This window comes from Cricetulus griseus, unplaced genomic scaffold (assembly GCF_003668045.3).
Source record: "Cricetulus griseus strain 17A/GY unplaced genomic scaffold, alternate assembly CriGri-PICRH-1.0 unplaced_scaffold_1, whole genome shotgun sequence".
NCBI classification, from domain to species: domain Eukaryota; kingdom Metazoa; phylum Chordata; class Mammalia; order Rodentia; family Cricetidae; genus Cricetulus; species Cricetulus griseus.
The window spans coordinates 467,364-488,329 of NW_023276808.1; the positions used below are offsets into that span (position 1 = coordinate 467,364).

Here is a 20,966-nt window from a genome sequence, read left to right on the forward strand (position 1 = left end):
AGAGTGCTGGCATTAAAGGCTTGTGCCACTAATACACAGCCAATAATGTAAGTTATTATAGACTGGATTCCCTTCCTGGTTTGAAGACAATGATCAATGATTTCTTCTCTGGTTAAATTGCTCCTCAATTTTAGTCTGGAGTCACAATTGGTCTGGAAGAGTAGAGTTAGGGAAGCTCTGTCCCTCAGGGCTTCTCTGTCTCCACAGAACACATCTCTGAACAGTGAGTCCAATGCCTGCAGCTTGGTAAGGGTTGGGTTTGAACAGTAGACATGGTGGCTCACATCTGTAATCCCAGCAGAGAGAGGCTGATTTCTGAGTTCAAGGTCAGCCTGGGCTACAGAATGAGTTCCAGGACAGCCAGGTCTACACACAGAAACCCTGTGTGGGGAGATGGGGTGTGGATGTAGACAGGGACAGAGTATCACTGCAGGGATTCTGCCTCTAAGCAGGGTGAGCCTGAGTGGGGAGAAAGTATAGGAAGAGATCCCAGAAACCCATATCCCCAAAGCAGGAGCTGGAGAGATGACTCAGTGGTTAAGACTGATCTTCTCGAGGAGCCAAGTTTGGTTTCCAGCATCCAGTTAATAGTTCACAACATCCTGTAAGTGATGGTCCCGGTCATCTGATGTCATCTTCTGCATTCTGTGGACACCCCAAGTCCCAAATAGAAATACACAAAAAGGAAAAAAAATTCCCTAATCAAGCCATGCCTGCAGGCTGATCCTTGTATATACACAAAATAATAAATGCCTTTTTTTTCTACAAGTCTCTAAAACACCCTCAAAGTTCATTACATGTTTTTATATGTGGGAAGGTTGCTTTTGGGGTAATGGAGGAGTCTATTCTGTCTCTGATTATGTGGGGTTTTTTTGTTTGTTTTGTTTTTTTTTCAGACAGGGTTTCCCTTTGTAAAACCTGTAGTTGTCCTGGAACCAGCTTTGTAGACCAGCTGGCCTGAATATCCAGATATGTGCCTTATTCTAGCTCCAGAATGCTGGGATTAAAGTTGTGCACCACCACACTCTTAAATGTAATTTTTAAAAACTGCAGAATAGAGTGGTGGGACAAGTCTTTATTCTTAAGGCAGAGACCAGCTTTGTCTACGTAGTGAGTCCCAGGCTAGTGAGCAATAGTAGGATTCTCTCTCTCTGTCTCTCTGTCTCTGTCTCTCTGTCTCTGTCTCTCTCTCTCTCTCCCTCCCACCCTCCCTCTCTCTCTCTCTCTCATACACACACACACACACACACACACACACACTCAGACACAAAATAAACTAAATTCTAAGGTTGAAGCTATGTTGATGGGATGCTTGTTTGGATTCAGCATAGAATAGACAAGGGCAAGGGCAGAATGGGAAAGTATTGACAGGAGAAGGATTCAAGGATATCCTCAGCTACAAAGAGAATCCAAAGCTAGCCTAGCCTAGAAAGACCCAGTCTCCAAATAAATAAATGGAGAAAAATATAAAAAGAAATCCAGTATTCTAGACACTAAAACCTATATCCTTGTTGCTGTTTTTATTGAGATAAGGGCTCTCTGTGTAGTCCTGGTCCCAAACTCAAGACATCTACCTGCCTCTGCCACCGAAGGTCTGGGAGTAAAGGTGTTGCCACTCCATAGGCCAAATCCATATCTTTATCTGCTTCTCCAAATGGAAGACCTAGCTACTTGCTGACAAGGTTTACTTCTTCAATAAAAATACATCAAAAATACATAGAAATATGCCTAGAATTGATAACTGAACTGGGCATGGTCTTATGTGCTCACTATTACAGATCTTGGGAGACAGCAAGAGCAAATAAAGAATTCAAGGACCACCTTGGCCATTTAGTGAGTTTAGGGCCAGCTTGGAGTAACTGAGACTTTGTCCGAAGAAACCCTAAAATCTAAGTGTGCAACATGGCTCAGTAGCTTTAGCCCTGTATGCCTGGAAACCTGATTTCAATCCAGAAAATCATGTAAATGTAGAGAAAACCAACTCAGTTAGTTATTGTTTGACCCACAGTGCAGTTTGCCAAATAAGGAGGTCTACCCGTACACACAAGAGGAAGAAAGACAAAGGAGGCAGAGAAAGGACTTCAACTCAGTCAAAAAATAAGAAAACACTGAGCCTCCTAGGCAGAGTTTACTTCCTTTACTCCTTTCACTAATATTTTTAAGAATGAATCTGGAGCCAGCCTCAGCCTCAATAATTGTTACAAAAATGGAAACACCCTACCCATACCCCAGCCATTTAAAAATATAGATACATAAAAACAAATCCACTTCCTCCTCTGGGGTGAGAGGCAGACACGGGATGGTGGGGGAGCAGGGCATGGATGCTGAAGGGGGCATCAGAACCCAGGACAGAGGGTGGATTGGGTAAGGATGGCCCCAGTTGGGGAGAGGGAATCCAGAGCCTCCCCTCCAGGGGGCCAATGAGCCCTCAGACTATGTAAACACTAGAGCCTCTCCCTCTCCCAGGGACTTCTTTGGGATTTTGTTGGTGCTCGTCAGGATATTCTGCTCCAACTTTCGAGTTCGGCTTTCTCCGTGTCAGAAAGGTAAGTTTTTTGTTTTTTTTTTTCTGTTCTCAGATTTGAAACTGAGGACCTTAGCTTTGAGAGGCAGGTGTAGGTTTGATATGGATGTTGGATGAGATAGGTTTAATTTAGCCAGCTTACGACCTGGGACAGGCTAAGTAACACACTTCTGCCTTCCTCAAAACCACAAAGGGCCTCCTTACAGAACTTTTCGTAATCTGTGTAGTTTGGAGCATGTCCTGAACGCGCTCTGTAGACTATGCCGACCTCGAATGCACACGTCTGTCTGCCTAACTAGGATCATGGGCTTGAGCCAGCACTGACTAGCTTGCTTTGGAACTTGTAAAAACTAGAATTTTAAATGAACATAGCCAAGGATTCGGCCTCTTGGCCCCAAGTCAGCTGAGTGTAGACCCACCTCATAGGAGGCAAGGGCTGCAGGCAGATTGTACGTAGTTTTAGCAATGTAGGAATTTTAGGAGTGTTATGGTGGTTATGAATGACGCTTCTCGGAGTTTCAGAGGGTCCCAGGCAATTGTATTGTGTTTGTTCAAGAAGCCAAATCACCAATGGACTTGGGTGAATTTTGGGACCGTCTAGGAACCACCGTGAATTATGCATCATTTAAGTTTTTAGCGCATTAGTTTGAACTGTTCCAATGTTTTTAGATTTCTGGCGGGTAAATATTTTTTCGGCTTGTGCGTCTCTCTGGACCATGTCAGCCTGTGATACTCAAACTATGGGGTACTTTGTGTTCTGGAATATAGTGCCGCCAGGTTTTGAGCACTACCGGTTCACAAAATGCGGTTTCCCCAGTTCTTAGTGACTCATCTAGATTTCGAATAGTGTGGGGCACTCTTTGGACTTGGGCTACAATGGGTCCTTTGGTAGCATGTGTCTGGGTTAACTGCGGTGTCCTGGGATCTGGGACTCCACGGGAATGGAGGGGAGAATGTTGAGCAGGGAGGAAGGTTTTGTACATCGCTTGCACAGTAGCCAGGGACTGAAGCGGTATTGGAAAGGACAGGACAGAGTCGAGGTTCCCCCAGGCTTGAGGGGACACCCCACAAAGCAGTCATCAATGTGGTTGCCCTCTCTGAGGCAGAACTGGAAAGTGCTTCCACTTTGTGCCTTGCTGTGTGGGACAAGCATCCCAATTGAGGCCATTGGAAGCATTTGTGCAGAGGCGCTGAGCTCAGGCTTGGGAGTGTGAGGAGTGCTGCACTCCGCTAAAAACGCTGGGCAAGTTAGGTGTAATGGGAACATTGTTCATGTATGTTCCGTGGACCTAAAACGGAGCACAGTAGTGGTGAGACCTAAGCTACAACAGTTACATTTTGAAAGCAGATTTTTCTCTGGGAGCTTTTGAGACATTTTCACTAGGTTCAAGTTTTGCCTTGGTTGTAAGAACTGCAGTTTAGGTCACATGTCTCAGGGTATTTTTGTGTGGGGGGGGCGGGGGATCGAGACAGGGCTTCTTTCTGGCTTTTGAGGCTGTCTTGGAACTAGCTTCCTGAACCAGGCTGGTCTTGAACTCACAGAGATCTGCCTGGCTCTGTCCCCGAGTGCTGGGATTAAAGGCAGAGGGAAACAAATCAAGCCCTAACAGGAACTCAGAAATTCCTTGAGCTATGTTGGAAACCACATTTGACATTGTTTTTTGAACTCCTTGAACTATGTTGCAAACCACCTTTGACATTGTTTTTTGAACACCCTCTGTGTGACTAAAACACCTCAGTGTTTTTTTGTTTTGTTTTTTGCAAGACAATGTTTCTCTCATTTGGAGTCAGATCCACAGGCTTCTGCCTCACAAGTACTAGGATTAAAGGCTTGCCACACCATTGTGCACTCTATGAGGCCCTTTTTGAGATAGGCTGTTGATGCTGGAATTTCTGCCTACCAGAAGCATAGATCTTGTTTCTTCTAGGATTTGGGCATATGCCACTTCCAAGTGGTTTTCTGAATTTTTGTGTATGTGTGTGTGTGTGTGTCAGGGGAGGGGAGGTGGTAGAATCCTAGCAAATTGTCCAGGTTGTCCTGTCTGTCTCTTGGGTGCTTACTGTAACAGCCATAATACTGGGTAGTTTTTACCTTTGTGCGTGCTTACCATTGGGCCTGTGCTTACTCCCCTGTGTCAGGTCACTGTAACCATGTTGGTTCCTGTGATGTATGTGTCGACTTCATGCTTGATGGCAGGCTCCTTAACATGTTTCTGCAATTTACCATTAGCTGACATGGATAAGGATATATATATATATATATATATATATATATATATATATATATATTCCTGTAGTCCTGGAGTTCAAACCCAGCTTCTCTCAAGTCTGTTGCCTTTCACCAATTGCTTCATTTTCCTGGGCCTCCCTGTAGCTCTGTCTGCTCTTGAATGACCTGCCTTTGGTTCATAAAGGCACAAGCCATCATGCACAGCCGAGGTAAACATTTGTTCAGCCCAGATGTTAACCATCAGCATGCAATCTATATATCTATATATTAGGAGAGAATAGAGTCCTGTGTTTCATGCATGCTAGCTAGGCTGCCAGTCTTCCAGCTGGTCCACATGTCCTGCCCTCTCCATGCGTTGAGTCCTCATCTGTGTGGGTAGCAGATACAAACAGTCCTGGATCTTTCTAGGTATACTGCCCCTGGAAACTTGGTTTACATCTCCAGCCAAGTTAGTATATTTTGTGCTTCTGTTTTTTTTCTAGTGTACAGTTTCCCAGTGTGATTACAAACAAGGTTTTTTTGGCTTTTCCAGACAGGATTTCTCTGTGGCTTTGGAGGCTGTCCTGGAACTAGCTCTTGTAGACCAGGTTGGTCTCTAACTCACAGACATCTGCCTGCCTCTGCCTCCAGAGTGCTGGTATTATAGGCTTGTGCCACCTACCCCCAGCTAAACAGATTTCTAAGGAATTGGCTAGGCAGGGTAATATTGCCCCCCCTTCTTATATCTGCAAGGATGCTAGTTTACTGCTTGAATTGCCTCTGGAAAATGTGCAAATATTTGTGGGTCTAGAGAAGCCGAGGCAAGCAGAACTAAGAGGTGGAGGACAGCCAAAGCTACAGAAACACCTTGTCTCTAACATAATATACCCAACTCCTCCAAGTAAGTGTCCTCTGAAGTTATTTTAATCTGCAGTTTCACACATTCGCCAGTAGGTGGGAGTCTTGTCACAGTGACTGACTGAAATGTCCAGTACTCAGATTTTTGTGGGGTTCCGGAGCAGCCTTGACTGTTACACAGAGAAAAGCAAAAGTCACACACAAAGTAATGTCTCTCAAGTGCTGATCACAGCTGTCCGAGGGAACAAAAGACCTGGTGGCCTCCATTCTGATGCTGCATTCATGCTCAGCACCCAATATCCAAGTACGGTTTTGTGAGTCAAAGCGCTGCCAGCCTACCGTGTGTCATTTTGTTCAGGTCTATTCCAAACAGCCTGTGGACAAACATGGGACTATCACTATGGACTACAAAAACAGCATCATGGTACCCTGCCTTTTAGCCTTCCTTCCTTCCTTCCTTCCTTCCTTCCTTCCTTCCTTCCTTTCTTTGTCAAGATTTATTTATTACTTATACAGTGTTCTGCCTACCTGCCAGAAGAGGGCACCAAATTGAATTGTAGATGGTTGTGAGCCACCATGTGGTTGATGGGAATTGAACTCAGGACCCCTGGAATAGCAGTCAGTGCTCGTAACCTCTGAGCCATGTCTCCAATCACACAGCATGTTTGTCAAATATTGTTTTCATTAGTTCTGTATGCAGTGCTTCCTGCTCTTGCAGAGGGCCAGAGTTCAGTTCCACATATAACCATTTTTAACTCAGGTCAAAGGGATCAGCTGTCCTTTTCTGGCCAATATCAGCTCAATGCATTTGGACACATACATACGTACATACGTACACACACACACACACACACACACACACACACAGAGAGAGAGAGAGAGAGAGAGAGAGAGAGAGAGAGAGAGAATTAACCATTAATATTTCTATTGATGAGTTTATCCCATGCCTTTTGGTTAGGTCTCCAGGGCTGGGCTTAAATGCCAAATTGGTATGCTGGTTGCAGGAGTATGGCCTTGCCCACATTTGAGAGAGACAAGGGGAGAAGGCAAAGAGGAAGACAGGACAGAAGGCAAGGGCCACGCAGCTCACAATTGACTGTAACTCCAGTCCTAGGCAATCTAAACTTATCTTCTTGAATCTGTGAATACTAAGCATGAGCTTATTCAAAAGTATACATGGAGGCCATGCAGCGGTGGCACACGCCTTTAATCCCAGCACTCAGGAGGCAGAGGCAGAGGCAGAGGCAGAGGCAGAGGCAGAGGCAGAGGCAGAGGCAGGCAGATCTACAAGAGCTAGTTCCAGGAACCTTTCAAGAAAAACAAAACAAAACAAAAAGAGCATACATGCAGGCAGAATGCCACATCTGTCAAATTTGTAATTTAAAAAAAGAGAAGAAAGGGGTGGGGCTTTGGTAGTACACATATTTAACCCCAGTGCTCAGGAGGCAGAGGCAGGGGGATAGCTCTGAGTTCAAGGCCAGCCTGGTCTACAGAGCAAATTCCAGGTCATCCAGTGCTGTTACACAGAGAAACCTTGATGGTTATTTGTTGCAGGAGCCCATTGTGTGTAGTATATCCCTGGGCCAGTAGGGCTGGGCTATATAAAGCAGCTAACAGAGAAAGCCATAGGGATCCAGCCAGTAAGCTTGAAATTTCTGTTGTTTTTTTGTGCTTCAGGCTTCTGCCTTGGTTTCCCTCATTGAAGAGCTATATAACCCGTAGGATAAAACAAACTCTTGCTTCCCGATGTCGCCTTTGGTCATGCTGTTTATCACAGTAACAGAAAGCCAAGTAGAACAGAGGGTACACTTTTTTCAGTGGTATTTGTGCTGAGACCTGAAAGATTAACCAATCTCCCCCCCCCAGTCCTAGTACTTGTGGTTATATATGAGGAGATCATGTTTTTCCTTCCTGAGTAATGAATGGTTGAACTTTCTCAGAGAGTTGAACTTTGTCATCAGCCTTGATAACCATTGCCTTTATGTGCTACACCGATACCTTCTTGGCTTTGGAGTCTGTCTGGAACTGGTTTGATAGACCAGGCTAGGCTCGAACTCGAAGAGATCAGCTAGCCTCTGCCTCCTGAGTGCTGGGAATAAAGGCATACACTACCAATGCCTGGCCCCTTTTTTCTAATTTTTATAATTATTATTTTATTGGGTTGGAGATATGGTTCAGCTATTAAGAGCATGGGCCCCTCTTGCAGAGAACCCAGGATTCAATTCCCAATACTCACATGGCAGCTCACAGCGGTTATGGGATATTACTTGAATATGTGTTACATTCTTTTATGTTGCATTTGTTTAACTCTGTGAAGCTGTGTTACTTTGCCTGCACAACACACATGACTGGTCTAATAAAGACCTGAACTGTCAATAGCTAGGCAGGAGAGAGGGATAGACAGGGCTTGTAGGCAGAGAGAAGAAGAGAGAAAAGAAAAGGCAAAGAAGAGAAAAGGGGGAGAGAGAGCACCAGGGGACAGTCACACAGCCGTCAAAAAAGTAAGAAGGAAAGAAAGAGATAGAGAATAGAGAAAGGTAAAAGCCCAGAGGCAAACGGTAGATGGGATTTTTTTAAAGGATTGATTTATTTCTTCTGCGTATAGAATTCTCCCTGCATATGTGCCTGCCCTGCATAATAGGAGAGGGCACTGGAACACATTATAGATGGTTGTGAGCCACCGTCTGGTTATTGTGAATTGAACTCAGGACATCTGAAGAACAGCCAGTGCTCTTAACAGCCACTGCTCCAGTCCTTCTACACGGAATAACTATGCACAATCATCTGCAACTCCAGTTCCAAGGGACACAACACTGACACACAAACATACATTCAGGCAAAACACAAATGCTCATGAAATACAAAATACATAACATTTTAACTGGGTGGTGGTGACACACGCCTTTGAACCCAGCACTTGGGAGGCAGAGGCAGGTGGAACTCCTCAAGTTCCAGTCCAGCCTGGTCTACAGAGGTAGATCCAGGACAGCTAGGGCTACACAGAGAATTCCTGTTGGGGACCTCTTTAGGGTCTGCTGTTCTTCTAGGAACTAATGATGACCCACAGTGCCCTCAGGGTCCACTCACTGTCTGTCTTGTGACTAGGTGTTTACTCCCTAGTTCCCTGCTTCTGCTTAGGCCTTTGTGCAAGAATGTAAATTTTCTGCCCACTGAGGGGGTGATTGGCAGCATGGACCTTGATCTGAGTAAATTTACACTGGGGCTGCTGTTGGTATATAAGCCTACTCCCCTTTGAAATAAAAAGCCTTCTCCTTGCAAGAGTGACTGGCTGTGTTGTCTTTATGTAATCGTCAGATTCCCTTGCCCGAACACATGAGAAGGTTGTAGAGCTGTCTGTTACAACAATTAGAGTTCCCACCAAGATTTGGGAAAGAAGCATAGACACTGAAGGATCACCCGGGAAGGCTTGCCAGCATTAAGGTAAGGAACGGGTATATTGAAGATGGGTGCAGCTAGTTCTTACTCTCTTATGGGGAACCAATTGGTCAAATTGTCCAATAAGCAGGGCACCAGTATTAAGTACAAGACAGCAACAGACGTTTTAAAAACTGTACAAGAGGTCAGCTCTTGGATTTTAATCTCTGGTGACCTTAATATTGTTGATGGGGAGCAGGTGAGGATAGACCTGCAAAGGGCATTACATAGAGATTTGCTGAATGCCATACCAACTGTTACTTTTTTTCTGTGGCATCTTGTCAAAGCAGCACTTCTTAGTAATATTGTGGAAGTGAAAAATCAGGTTGAGGAAGCGAAGGCTGCCTTTGCAGAGGCTCAGAACCAAGAGTCTGTTAGGTCACTTCAAGCTTCTAATGACACTTCCTTTGGGTACTCTCCCTCATATTCAGGGGAGGAGACTAAGGAAAGTGAAGAACTGGAAAGTTACGTTAAATTATAACATAAGCTAAAAAAATGTTCCCTTGGGTCTCATCCTCCTGCTCATAATTCTAATGCTCTCTGTTTTCCTTTGGCCTTTCCTGAAAAGCAGAGTGACCCAGTGATGTTCCCAATCATAGAGATAGTTGTTCCCCAAGGCCAGAATCAGAGAGAGCATTCCCCTCTTAACTATAAGGATATTAAACAGCTGAAAGAGGCAGTTATGGCTTACAGGCCTCATGCCCCTTTTATTACTCTGACCATTTTTTAATTCTTTGTGGCCTTGAATTGCACGCCCAGTGACTGGCAACAATTATGTCCAGCTGTGCTGTCCAAGGGAGATTATTTGATTTGGAGAGGTGAATTCCAACAGCTATGTAACCAAATGGTACAGCGCAAGATGGCTGCAAGTTTCCCTGAAAAGAACTCAGAAATGCTTACTGGTATGGGAGCCTGTGCAGACCTAGGTCAGCAAATTCTTTATGTAGCTGTATATGCACAGATCTCAGCAGCTGCTTGCAGGGCATATATTTGGGGTTACTGGTCATGTCATGTCTATAGTTAGAACACTAGCTTTAAAAAATGCCAACAAGCATTGTAAAGAGGCTTTACCACCTCATAAGGCCAAAAGCCTCAATGATTACATTCGTATTTGTAGAGATATAGATGGACACCACATTATGGGACAAGTTATTGCTTCTGCTATGCAGGGAAATAAGGTCAGTGAGGGAGTCAAACCTAAGACATGCTTGCTTGTGGCAAATGGGGTGCACCTTTAAAAGATTAGTCTTCAGGCTGGACACCCTTCAAACTTTAAATGTTTTTCAGAGGTTTCTGGGTGATATTAATTGGATCAGACGTAGTTTAAAAATTACTACTGTTGCGATTCTGCAGCTGAGGCGGCAGTGGAGGGGGAGGAGGAAGGCGGCGGCTTGCCCAGAGTCTGGCTCCCGCGCCATTTCGTACCTGGAGAGAGCCAGCAAGGGACCTGAGGTGTGGCACGCGGCCGGTAGAGGCCTGCTGAAAATGACTGAGTATAAACTTGTGGTAGTTGGAGCTGATGGTGTAGGCAAGACTGCCTTGACGATACAGCTAATTCAGTATCACTTTGTGGATGTATATGATCCTACAATAGAGGACTCCTACAGGAAACAAGTAGAAATTGATGGAGAAATCTGTCACTTGGACATTCTCGACACAGCAGGTCAAGAGGAGTACAGTGCAATGAGGGACCAGTACATGAGGACTGGGGAGGGCTTTCTTTGTGTATTTGCCATGAATAATACTAAATCATTTGAAGATATTCACCATTTTAGAGAACAAATTAAAAGAGTAAAAGACTCTGAAGATGTGCCTATGGTCCTAGTAGGGAATAAATGTGATTTGCCTTCTAGAACAGTAGACACAAAACAGGCTCAGGACTTAGCAAGAAGTTATGGGATTCCATTTATTGAAACCTCAGCAAAGACAAGGCAGAGAGTGGAGGATGCTTTTTATACATTGGTGAGAGAGATCCGACAGTACAGATTGAAAAGAATTAGCAAAGAAGAAAAGACTCCTGGTCGTGTGAAGATTAAAAAATGCCTTGTAATGTAATCTGCTTGTTGATGATGCCTTCTATACATTGCTCCGAGAAATTCGAAATCATAAAGAAAAGATGAGCAAAGATGGTAAAAAGAAGAAAAAGAAGTCAAAGACAAAGTGTATAATTATGTAAATACAATTTGCACTCTTTTCTTAATACTCAAGTAAAAGTGGTAACTTTTGTACATTACACTAAATTATTAGCATTTGTTTTAGCATTATCTAACCCTATTTTTTTCTATTTGTGCAAACTTCAGCTTTTATCTTAAATGCTTTTTTTAAAGTGACAGTGGAAACCTCTTTTCTCTAAGTGCCAGTATTCCCTGGGCTTTGGACTTCAACTAGCAATGGCTGTGGAAGAGATTAAAGACCTGAGACTGTCTTCCTGGGGTTTGGTGCATGCTGTAGATTCCACGCTAATTCTCTCACTAGCTGTGAGCATTGTGTGACCTGGAGTAGTGAAGCTTTTGATCCATCTCTGCTCTGTTTCATGTAGTCACTGAGTGAATTAATTAGTAATTACAGCTGCATTGAGACCTAAGACTTTGGAATCACAGATTTATGGGCTTCCCTTGATTCACATTTAGCATGTCCTAGAGTTTATCATCCTTCATAAGTGTAGTTAGACTGTTCAAAAAGGCTTTCTCTTTAAAATATTACAAGGTGATTCAGATCCCAACTCTCCTTGAGTCTCACTACTTGAGGAGGGAAGTGCATTCATTTGATTGAAAAGGCCTTAGAAGGAGCAAATTTGGATTATATAGATTATGTTCAGCCATTAAAATTATTAGTGTTTTGTTCTGCTCACTCTCCTACAGGAGTTTTTTTGGCAAGAGAGTCCTATTCTTTGGCTTCATTCTCAGGCCTCCCCATGTAAATCAGTGGTATCCTATCCCCAAGCTATAATTACACACCTATTTAAAGAGCAAAAGATTGCTTTGCAGACTTTTGGTAAGGAGCCAGATCAGGTTGCTACACATTTATCCAGTCAACAAATAGAGTGGCTACAAAATAATAGTTACAATTTGAGCATTTTTCTCTCTGCTACCCAGAGAAATTTTGATAATTATTACCCATCCAATAATCTGGTTTTCTTTTTTAAGGTACATCCTTTGATTTTTTCAAAGATATGGTCTCAGCCTATTTCTAAGGGGTGAATGGTTTCACAGAGGGTTCTTCAAAATAGACAGCTATAGTTGTATGTTATCCTATCATAAAGATAGCCATATTTGCTGCAACTCCTGCACTAATGGCCAAAATTTTAGCCTTGGCCATGTCGCTAGAACTCTTCCTCAGGGAATCATTAAGATCTAAACTGATAGTCAATATCTAGCTCAAATTGTCCAACCCTTGGAGATGCCTGCCTATTTTGTCACTATCTCCAGAGTACAAGAGAGTTTGTTACAGATACAGGGTCTGCTATAGCAACGGAGTGATCCTGTATTTGTGGGACATCTTAGGGTCCATACCCATTTGCCAGGACCTCTCAGTGAAAGAAATCACATGGCCAACAGGTACACTCAAATCATTGCAGTTTCACAAAGAGCTCCCTAGAGCACAATCCTTACATAAGTGCTTTCTTCTCAGTGCAGGGTTCTTACGATTTCATAATGGGATAACCAAGGAACAAGTTTTTTAAAATAGTTAAAAATTGCCCTCTTTGTGTGGAATTTCTTCTAGTGCCTCACTTGGTAATTAATTCCCGTGGACTGTTGCCCAATCACCTGTGTCAGATGGATGTGCCATTCTTTGGTAAATTGCAATTTGTTTATGTTTCTGTAGATACTTTTTCCAGACAAATATTTGCCTCTGCCCATTCTGGTGAAAAGATAAAAGATGTTAAAAGACCCTGTCTACAGCATTATGCTTACATGGGGATCCCATAACAAATTAAGACTGATAATGGCCCTGCTTATGTCAGCAGAGGTTTCAGTCAATTTTGTCAAAATTTTGAAATTACCCCCAAAACTGGTAACCCTTACAACCCCCAAGGACAGGCTATTGTGGATCATGCCCACCACACTTTAAAAGCCTATTTAGTTAAAGTAAAGAAGGGGGACCTTGAGGGTCATCATGGCTCCCCTAACTCTATCACTTATTTTCTATCTTAAGTTTTTTCAGTGTGTTTGATTCTGGTAACTCCGCAACAGACCGTCATTGGTGGTCCACTGCACAGAAAAGACGTTTGGTTAATTGGAGAGACCTTCCCTCAGGCCTTTGGAAAGGGCCAGATCCAGTTTTGGTGTGGGCCCTGAGTTCTGTTTATGTTTTCACACAGGATGGCGAGGCCCCAATTGGGGTTCCTGAGTGTTGTGTGCTCCTGGTTCCTGCTAATATGCTTCAGGCATCTAATGACTCATTGGTTGTTGGGACCCAGCCCCCACAGGGTCTCTAAAAGTTGTTTTCAAGTATAACTACAGGTACCTCCTGTTTTCCTAACCTTGCCCCACTAGGATCATGATGTGAACCCTTTGACCTGGGAATTTGGAAGTTTGTATACAAGGCTGCTTCACAATAAAATTGAGGAACATTCTCTCAGTAAGAGAACCAGGCATCTTGTGGTTCATCCAAATCTCCAGGTTTTTGCCCAATACTCGGACTTAGTGGTGGCCAAGAGCAGCCACAAATTGAGGTCCCACTGAGAACAGGAACGAAAGGGGACCCTGAGAGATCACCCTCAGAATGCTGGTAAGCAAGTAAGGAGTTGTGAGGGTGGATTGCAAAAGGTACTGGAAAATAGGTACCTCAACTCCTTAGAGAATTGGATTAGAATAGAGATCACAGTCAATCACACAGAGAAAGTTTAAAGAGACAAGTTACTGGTAAGATTTCATTTTAACTTTGGATTAAGCAATAATGCTAAGAAAATTATTAAAGAAATCTGGGAAATCTGCCTCTGAGGAATCCCTCCTCCATGAGCTACCCACCAGCAGCCAAGTGACGGAGCAGCCTGTGCCCTTGTCCACTGGAACCCGCTGTGGGCTCCAGTCTGACGAAACGGATGTGGTGTGCACAGGCTGGCTGGAGAAATCACTTCCTGAGAAAAAGTTGGGGCGCTATGCTTGGAAGAAACGCTGGTTCATGTTGTGGAGCGGTGAGATGTGTGGTGACCCAGATGTTCTAGAATACTATAAGAATGAACACTCCAAGAAACCCCTGGGGATCATCAACCTAAACTTGTGTACGCAGTAGGATGTAGCCCTGATCTTCAACAAACAAGAGCTCCAAAAGAGGTTCATGTTTGATATCATTATCAATGAGCACACTTTTACATGGTGGCTGAGACAGATGCTGACAGGAATAGGTGGGTCCAGAGCATCTGCCAGATCTGCGGCTTCAGTCAAACTAAAGAGAGCACTGACACCCTGAGAAACCTTTCTTTAGTCAGTCATAATCTCTGCTCTTCTCCAGCTGAATTCAGCAGTTCCAGTCAGCCCCTGCTCCGAGCAGGGTCTACAAGATAGTGAGGATGTGTACACCTTCAAGGCACCCAGAAACACCCTGTGTGGGGAATTTGGAGACCTCCCACTGGACTTAGCTCCCCCACCGCACCCCAAGACACCTTGCAGGGGCTGCCCTCAACAAAGACCTCCAGTCAGTGACTACAAGTATCCAACACGAGCTGAAGAAACTGCCTGCTTTTCTGCTAAATCGCTAGAAAAGACTATCGTGGGTCAATCAGATAGTGCCAGCTCTGATTTCAATTATATGTCCATAAACCCAGGTTCTGACATCCCCATGAACAAAATGCCGCATCACTTTACCAGCCGAGGAAGTGAGATCCTCAAGCTTGGCCGAAAAGCAAAGTCAGTACCCCTTGACCTGAGTAACAACACTGTCATCAATGATCTCCTTTTGAATTCATTTGTCACCAAGTCTTGGTCCACATTCAACCACACCTTTAACCCAAGGTCCTCCAAGTACTACTGTTGGGTCTCCCATACAGACTCTGGAGACAGTGAGGAGAACTGTGTCCCTATGCAGAACCCAATGTGTGCATCCACTGTATCCAGTGTCACTAACAATCCAGCTCCAAGAAAGAGTACTGGCAATGCCAATTACATAGCCCTGCACTTCCAGGCGCTCTCCCCGAGACCTCACCACAAGCCATCCACATCATTGTCACATCAGATGAGAAAGGAGAATAAGTCCAAATAGATAAAGAATAGACCCAATCCCTACAAAAGTCCATACAGGAATGGACAAAGATGAGACAGTCCTGGAGATCCTCCTAAGATGCCAAGCTATGCTAAGGATGGCCATCCCCTGACATCTCCTCTCCTTTGTGAGTTTTGTTCAAAAGATGTATGAACGTTCTGTATGTATGGTGTGGCCACACATGGGTGTTTATGAAGTGTGGTCGTAAATGTGTGACTGTTAACAAAAGAATGCTCTTGTGTTGTCCTTAAATCATTTAATTGCTGGGGAAGGAGCAACATTTGTTAACGTACAGGTTACGTGGGAGAAAAATTTCTGCTTTTATTCCATGGAGGGTGAAGAGCTCTGGATTCGTTCCATACTGGTATGGTTTCATGGGGCAGGACCCATGAAGCAGTGGCCCAGGTGATCCTTATATTTGTATTCATTTAAATTTGGTCAGTTAGAAATGGTTGTGGTGATAGGCAATCACTTTTTAAAGCAAAAAAAGAAGAATATGGTATAGAAATAATACTTTCTATTGGAATGGATCCCTATTTGTTGATACTTTGTATTGGAATGGGTCTTCATTTGTTGATATCAGTTAGGTTTCTAGATATATAGATATTCTTCAAAGCATTCAAAGACCTATGGAATATATGGCATTTAAATGGTTTAGGGTTTTTCTTGACAGTGAGACACAACTGCTCCTGGCACAGCAGTTACATCTGAGAGGAAGATGGCATCGAAGAAATAAAGTTTGCCTTTGATGTGGCAAACAAGGCATTTGGACAAGAGGCTTCTCCTGCCTGAATTGTTTGACTGTTCCTTTATACACTGGACATGCAGTGTTACAGGAAAGTGACTGCTGAAACAAGATGGATAGTCATAAAAGGTTCCAGCTTTATGGAAGAGTCTGCCAGATACTGTACAGGACACAGAAATAAGGTGACAGACAAACTGCCAATGCAGGTGGAGAGTTTAGAATTTCCTGCTTTGCTGAGAAGTCTGTCAGACACATTGTGAACTGTAGGCTAAAAATGGATGCCCCAACATTACCAAGAAACTCTGGGTGACTGTCTAGGAAGCAAGATGTGTCTGTCATTTCTAGAGTTTATGTACTATTGGTCTATGGTCTTTGATGGAGTTGAAGATAGATAGCTATAGTAACTCACTAAGATAGAATGGTTAAAATCTTATAGTTCTTACTTAATCACTGTTTTGTTATATATAAAATAGGGGGAGATGTTGGGATCCAGCCTCCACTGGGTATCTAAGAGTGGTTTTCCAGCATAAACAGGTACCTCCTGTTTATCTAACCTCACCCTAATAGGATCAGTATCCTGTTGTGAACCCTTTCACCTGGGGATTTTGTAAGTTTGTATATAAGGCTGCTCCACAATAAAGGTGAGAGTCTTTCTCTCAGAAAGTGAACCACGAATCTTGTCATTCATCCAAATCTCCAGGCTTTCACCCAATACTCAGACTTAGTGGTAGCCAAGGGCAGCCACAGAGCAGCATGCACAAACAGACTCAGTCATCTGCTGGCATAGACGATGGTTCCACAGCAAGGGTTAACACTGTCATCCTAACATGTCACAGATTTTCAGGTTTAGAATAAACCCAGGAGCCAGAGTCCTCTGGGAATACATCATGCCTAAAACTAATCAAAATGCCTTTCTTTAGTCAACATGACTCCCAGAAAGAATTAAATATGTGTTTGCTCATGTCAAGTCATTTTAAGTGAAAAGAGAAATTATTTTTATATTATATGTACATGCTTAACTGTCCTCTCTCTTCCCATGTGTATATAAGGAAATGCTCAGACATATGATTAAATAATGGTCAATTTTTTTTCGAAAAAACTATTTCAGAACAGAAAGTGCATGTATGTATGTGTACATGGACGTACACATGTAGTGCAAATTTGACTTTTAATGAACACATAAATTTGAAGACGTAGCTTTAAATATGGGAAGCACCTAAGAGATCATTCATTTTCCCAGGTTCTTTATTTCACAGAAAAAAAAACAAACAAACAAAGCACAATGTCCCTCCTCCAGAATCTGAGTACTCCTATCAGTCCTGTCTGTGCAATAATGGTATGTGCACACACATAAAATACACAACAAGGCTCTTCTTCAGTCCAGTCACACAGGTACATTTTTCTCCCCTTGAGTCCAGGCCAGCACCTTCTCTCCCCAGGCTCCTGCAAAGCACTGACCAGCGATGCTGTTTTCCAGAAGTTTGTGTGATTGCAGGAGGGGTGCCCTGAAATCTGACTCACTCTCACTCACTGCTGCACCTTTAGCACCAGACAGTAGTCATTTAACTGTGTGAAGCAAATATTTAACTGCACATTGAATGAATGATAATCACTGTTATGAACAATTGAAAAAATTCATGCTTCATTAATGTCCTTTTACGATCATTTTGGAAATGTGGGTATCATCCTGTGCGGTCTGTAGGGTACACCCTTGTACTGGGGGTGCTTCCAAATAGCTGAATAGAGACTTCACATTCCCTCTCTGTGGGTGTCACTTTCTCTCTTTTGTTCCGAGTTTGAAACAGGGTTCTTAGAGTTGCTGAGATCATGTTCTGCTCACTGAGCCACACCCAGCCCTAAACGGAACTAACAATAATTCTGTATCTGATGATAAGGGCTTCACACTTTGCCTGTGGCAGCGTGCCCTGTCCTTCAAGGCACAGCCATGTTGGGCTTTGTGGATTTCCTGACACACACATCATCACCTGGTGTCTGAAGCATTGAAGTTCATGGGAGCTTTCCCACAAGACTGTAGGCCAAGGTATGTGAATAATCTGTAAAGAAAGTGAGGATACCATTAATATCATAATTTAAAATAACAACTTCCCCCAGCAATAACAATCACTTAAAAACTATAAAGACTTCATCAGTTTCTGGAATATATAAGCAGGATGACAAATGCTGTCCACACAGCAGCTGGTAGGGAGCAGCACCTACAACCTTAGAGGTGAGGGCCACAGCTGTGGGCAGAGGACTGGCAAAGACTGGTGTCACCCCAGGTGCATGGGAAGCGAAGCAGAGAGCCTTCTTCTCTTCTCAGCCAATACCCAGGCTTTTGCTTTATTTCAGCTTCTGGGGGTCTCTTGCATCTCTTGGCTTGTTGCCCCACCCTCCAGTTTCCAAGTCAACAGCCTAGCTCCTTTCTATCTTGCTTATTTCCCGAATCTCTGCTACTGTTATTACATGTCCTATTCTGACACCAACTCTTTTCTTCTGTTCCCTTTGAAGACTCCAAGGCTGCATGGGACACATCTGGATGCACTCTCCATCTTAAGATCTATGACTTAGTCACTCGTGCAGGTCTCTTTTTGCCAATAAGGAGCCAAAGATTAGAGTACTGGTGAGCTGGTTATTCCCAGAACCACCGCATCGTAATTTTAGCACGTGAAACATAACAAAAGGAGTCAGCAAGCTTTCCATGTGTAAAACTATGCCAGCTGGAGGTGGAAGGCTGGCTCAGTGCTTAAGAGCACGCATACAGCTCTTTCAAGAACTGGAGTTCAGGTCCCAGAACTCATATCAGGTGGCTCACAACTGTCATTCTCCAGCTCCAGGGGTATCTGATGTCTCTGGCCCCTGCTGGCACCTATACTTACACCCCCAAACCCTCTGTTTCCTTTCTCCTGAATTTAGATCACTCTGCTCTTTTACCAAGCCCGGTTCCGTGTCCCCACTTTACCAACTGAGCTTTTTGTATCTGGTGAGATCACTCAAAAGACCACATCTTACTGATCCCAAATTTTAAGAAGCAAAGAAAGAAATGACACATTTTTAATCAAAGGATTCAATAATGACAGGGTTATTTAAAATTTTCCAGTAGAGAAATCCTGCTAGTGTTGGAAGAAAGGTACTCAATGTATAAGAGCAGGGGAGAATAGAAAAAAATTAACAATAGAAAACAAAACCAAACAGTATAAAAAAAACAAAACAAAATAAAAATGTTTGAAATGGATTCCAATAGGGATATTTTTTAAACCTGTGAATAATGAACACAGTTACCAGGTTTGGCAAACAATTCATTTGGAAATTAAAGCCTATGCCTGTATGTTAAACTCCATAAAAATGTTCATTGAATTCAAGCCTTTCATATACTGGGCACTGAAACATGAAGCCAGTTGATTTGCAAATAAAAGGAATTATTCATTTGTTCTCACAGTTACAGGAATTAACCAGCTGCTTTACTGCCATGTAGCGCAGATGAGATAAAAGGAAAAAAGTCAGATAAAACTCTAAAAAAACTGAAACACAGCAAATTCAGACACCAGCTTGCTCATTTAAGACAACAAACTGAACGTAATGGCATAGTCTACATTTGCGGTTGTCATTTCCTTTCTCCCACCCCACCGACAAATACCTTCTAGATCCAGTAGCCATTAAGACTATTCCTAACCTCCAAATATCCTGTATACACATATTTAGCAAAGAGCAAAAGCCTGACGTCATTCAGACAGCACTACAATCAGCATACAGTTTTAGAAAGAATACTATGTGTTTCATAAAGATTCACCTTTAAAAACAATCAAAGAAACCCATTCATTTCTAAACAAATAGTTTGAAAACATTATGAAAACCCAGAACCACCACATCGTAATTTCATCGTGTGAAATGTAACAAAAGGAGCTGTCAAGTTTTCCATGTTTAAAACTATGCCAGCGGGGTCTGGAATGATGGCTCAGTGCTTAACAGTATGCATACGGCTCTTTCAAGAACTGGAGTTCTGGTCCCAGAACTAAGATCAGGTGGCTCACAAATGTCATTCTCCAACTCCAGGGGTATCTGATGCCTCTGTCCCATGCTGGCGCCTATACTCACACCCCCAAACCCCCTGTTTCCTTTCTCCTTACTTTAGATCACTCTGCTCTTTTACCAAGCCATGTTCCATGTCCCCACTTTACCAACTGAGCTTTTTTAATCTGGTGAGATCACTCAAAATACGACATCGCTTTTTTTTTTTTTAATTTGGTTTTTCGAGACAGGGTTTCTCTGTGGCTTTGGAGGCTGTCCTGGACCTAGCTGAAAGACCATCTCTTACCAATCCCGAATTTTAAGAAGCAAAGAAAATGACACAGATTTAATCAAAGGAAGCAATAATGACAGGTTTATTTAAAATTTTCCAGTAGAGAAAACCTGTTAGTGTTACTCAATGTATAAGAGCAGGGGAGAATAGAAAAAATTAACAAAAGAAAACAAAACCAAACAGTATAAAAAAAAAAACAAAAATGTTTGAAATGGATTCCAATAGGGAACTTCTTTAAACCTGTGAATAAGAAACACAGTTACCAGGTTTGGCAGACGATTCATTTGGAAATTAAAGCCTATGTCTGTATTGTAAACTCCATAAAAACTGCTCATTGAATTCAAGCCTTTCATATACTGGGCACTGAAACACAAAGCCAGATGATTTGCAAATAAAAGGAATTATTCATTTGTTCTCACAGTTACAGAAATTAACCAGCTGCTTTACTGTGGTGTAGAGCAGATGAGATAAATGACAAGAAAGGGAAAATCAGACAAAACTCTACAAAACTGAATCACAGCAAATTCAGACACCACCTTGCTCATTTAAGACAACAAATTGAACGTTATGGCATAGTATACATTTGTGGTCGTCATTTCCTTTCCCCCACCCCACCGACAAATAGCTTCTAGATCCAGTAGCCATTTAGACATTTCCTGACCTCCAAATATTCTGTATACACATATTTAGCAAGGAG

General features: G+C 42.9%; 1 protein-coding gene and 1 pseudogene across 1 annotated transcript in view; one reads left to right on the top strand and one right to left on the bottom strand.

The window, feature by feature from the left end:
* The window catches only part of LOC118239749 (ephrin-B2-like), a 222,944-nt gene that overhangs the window by 137,110 nt on the left and 64,868 nt on the right, over positions 1–20,966 (bottom strand). The gene's annotated exons all lie outside the window — the stretch shown is intronic.
* LOC113838616 lies at positions 10,512–11,202 on the top strand (annotated as a pseudogene).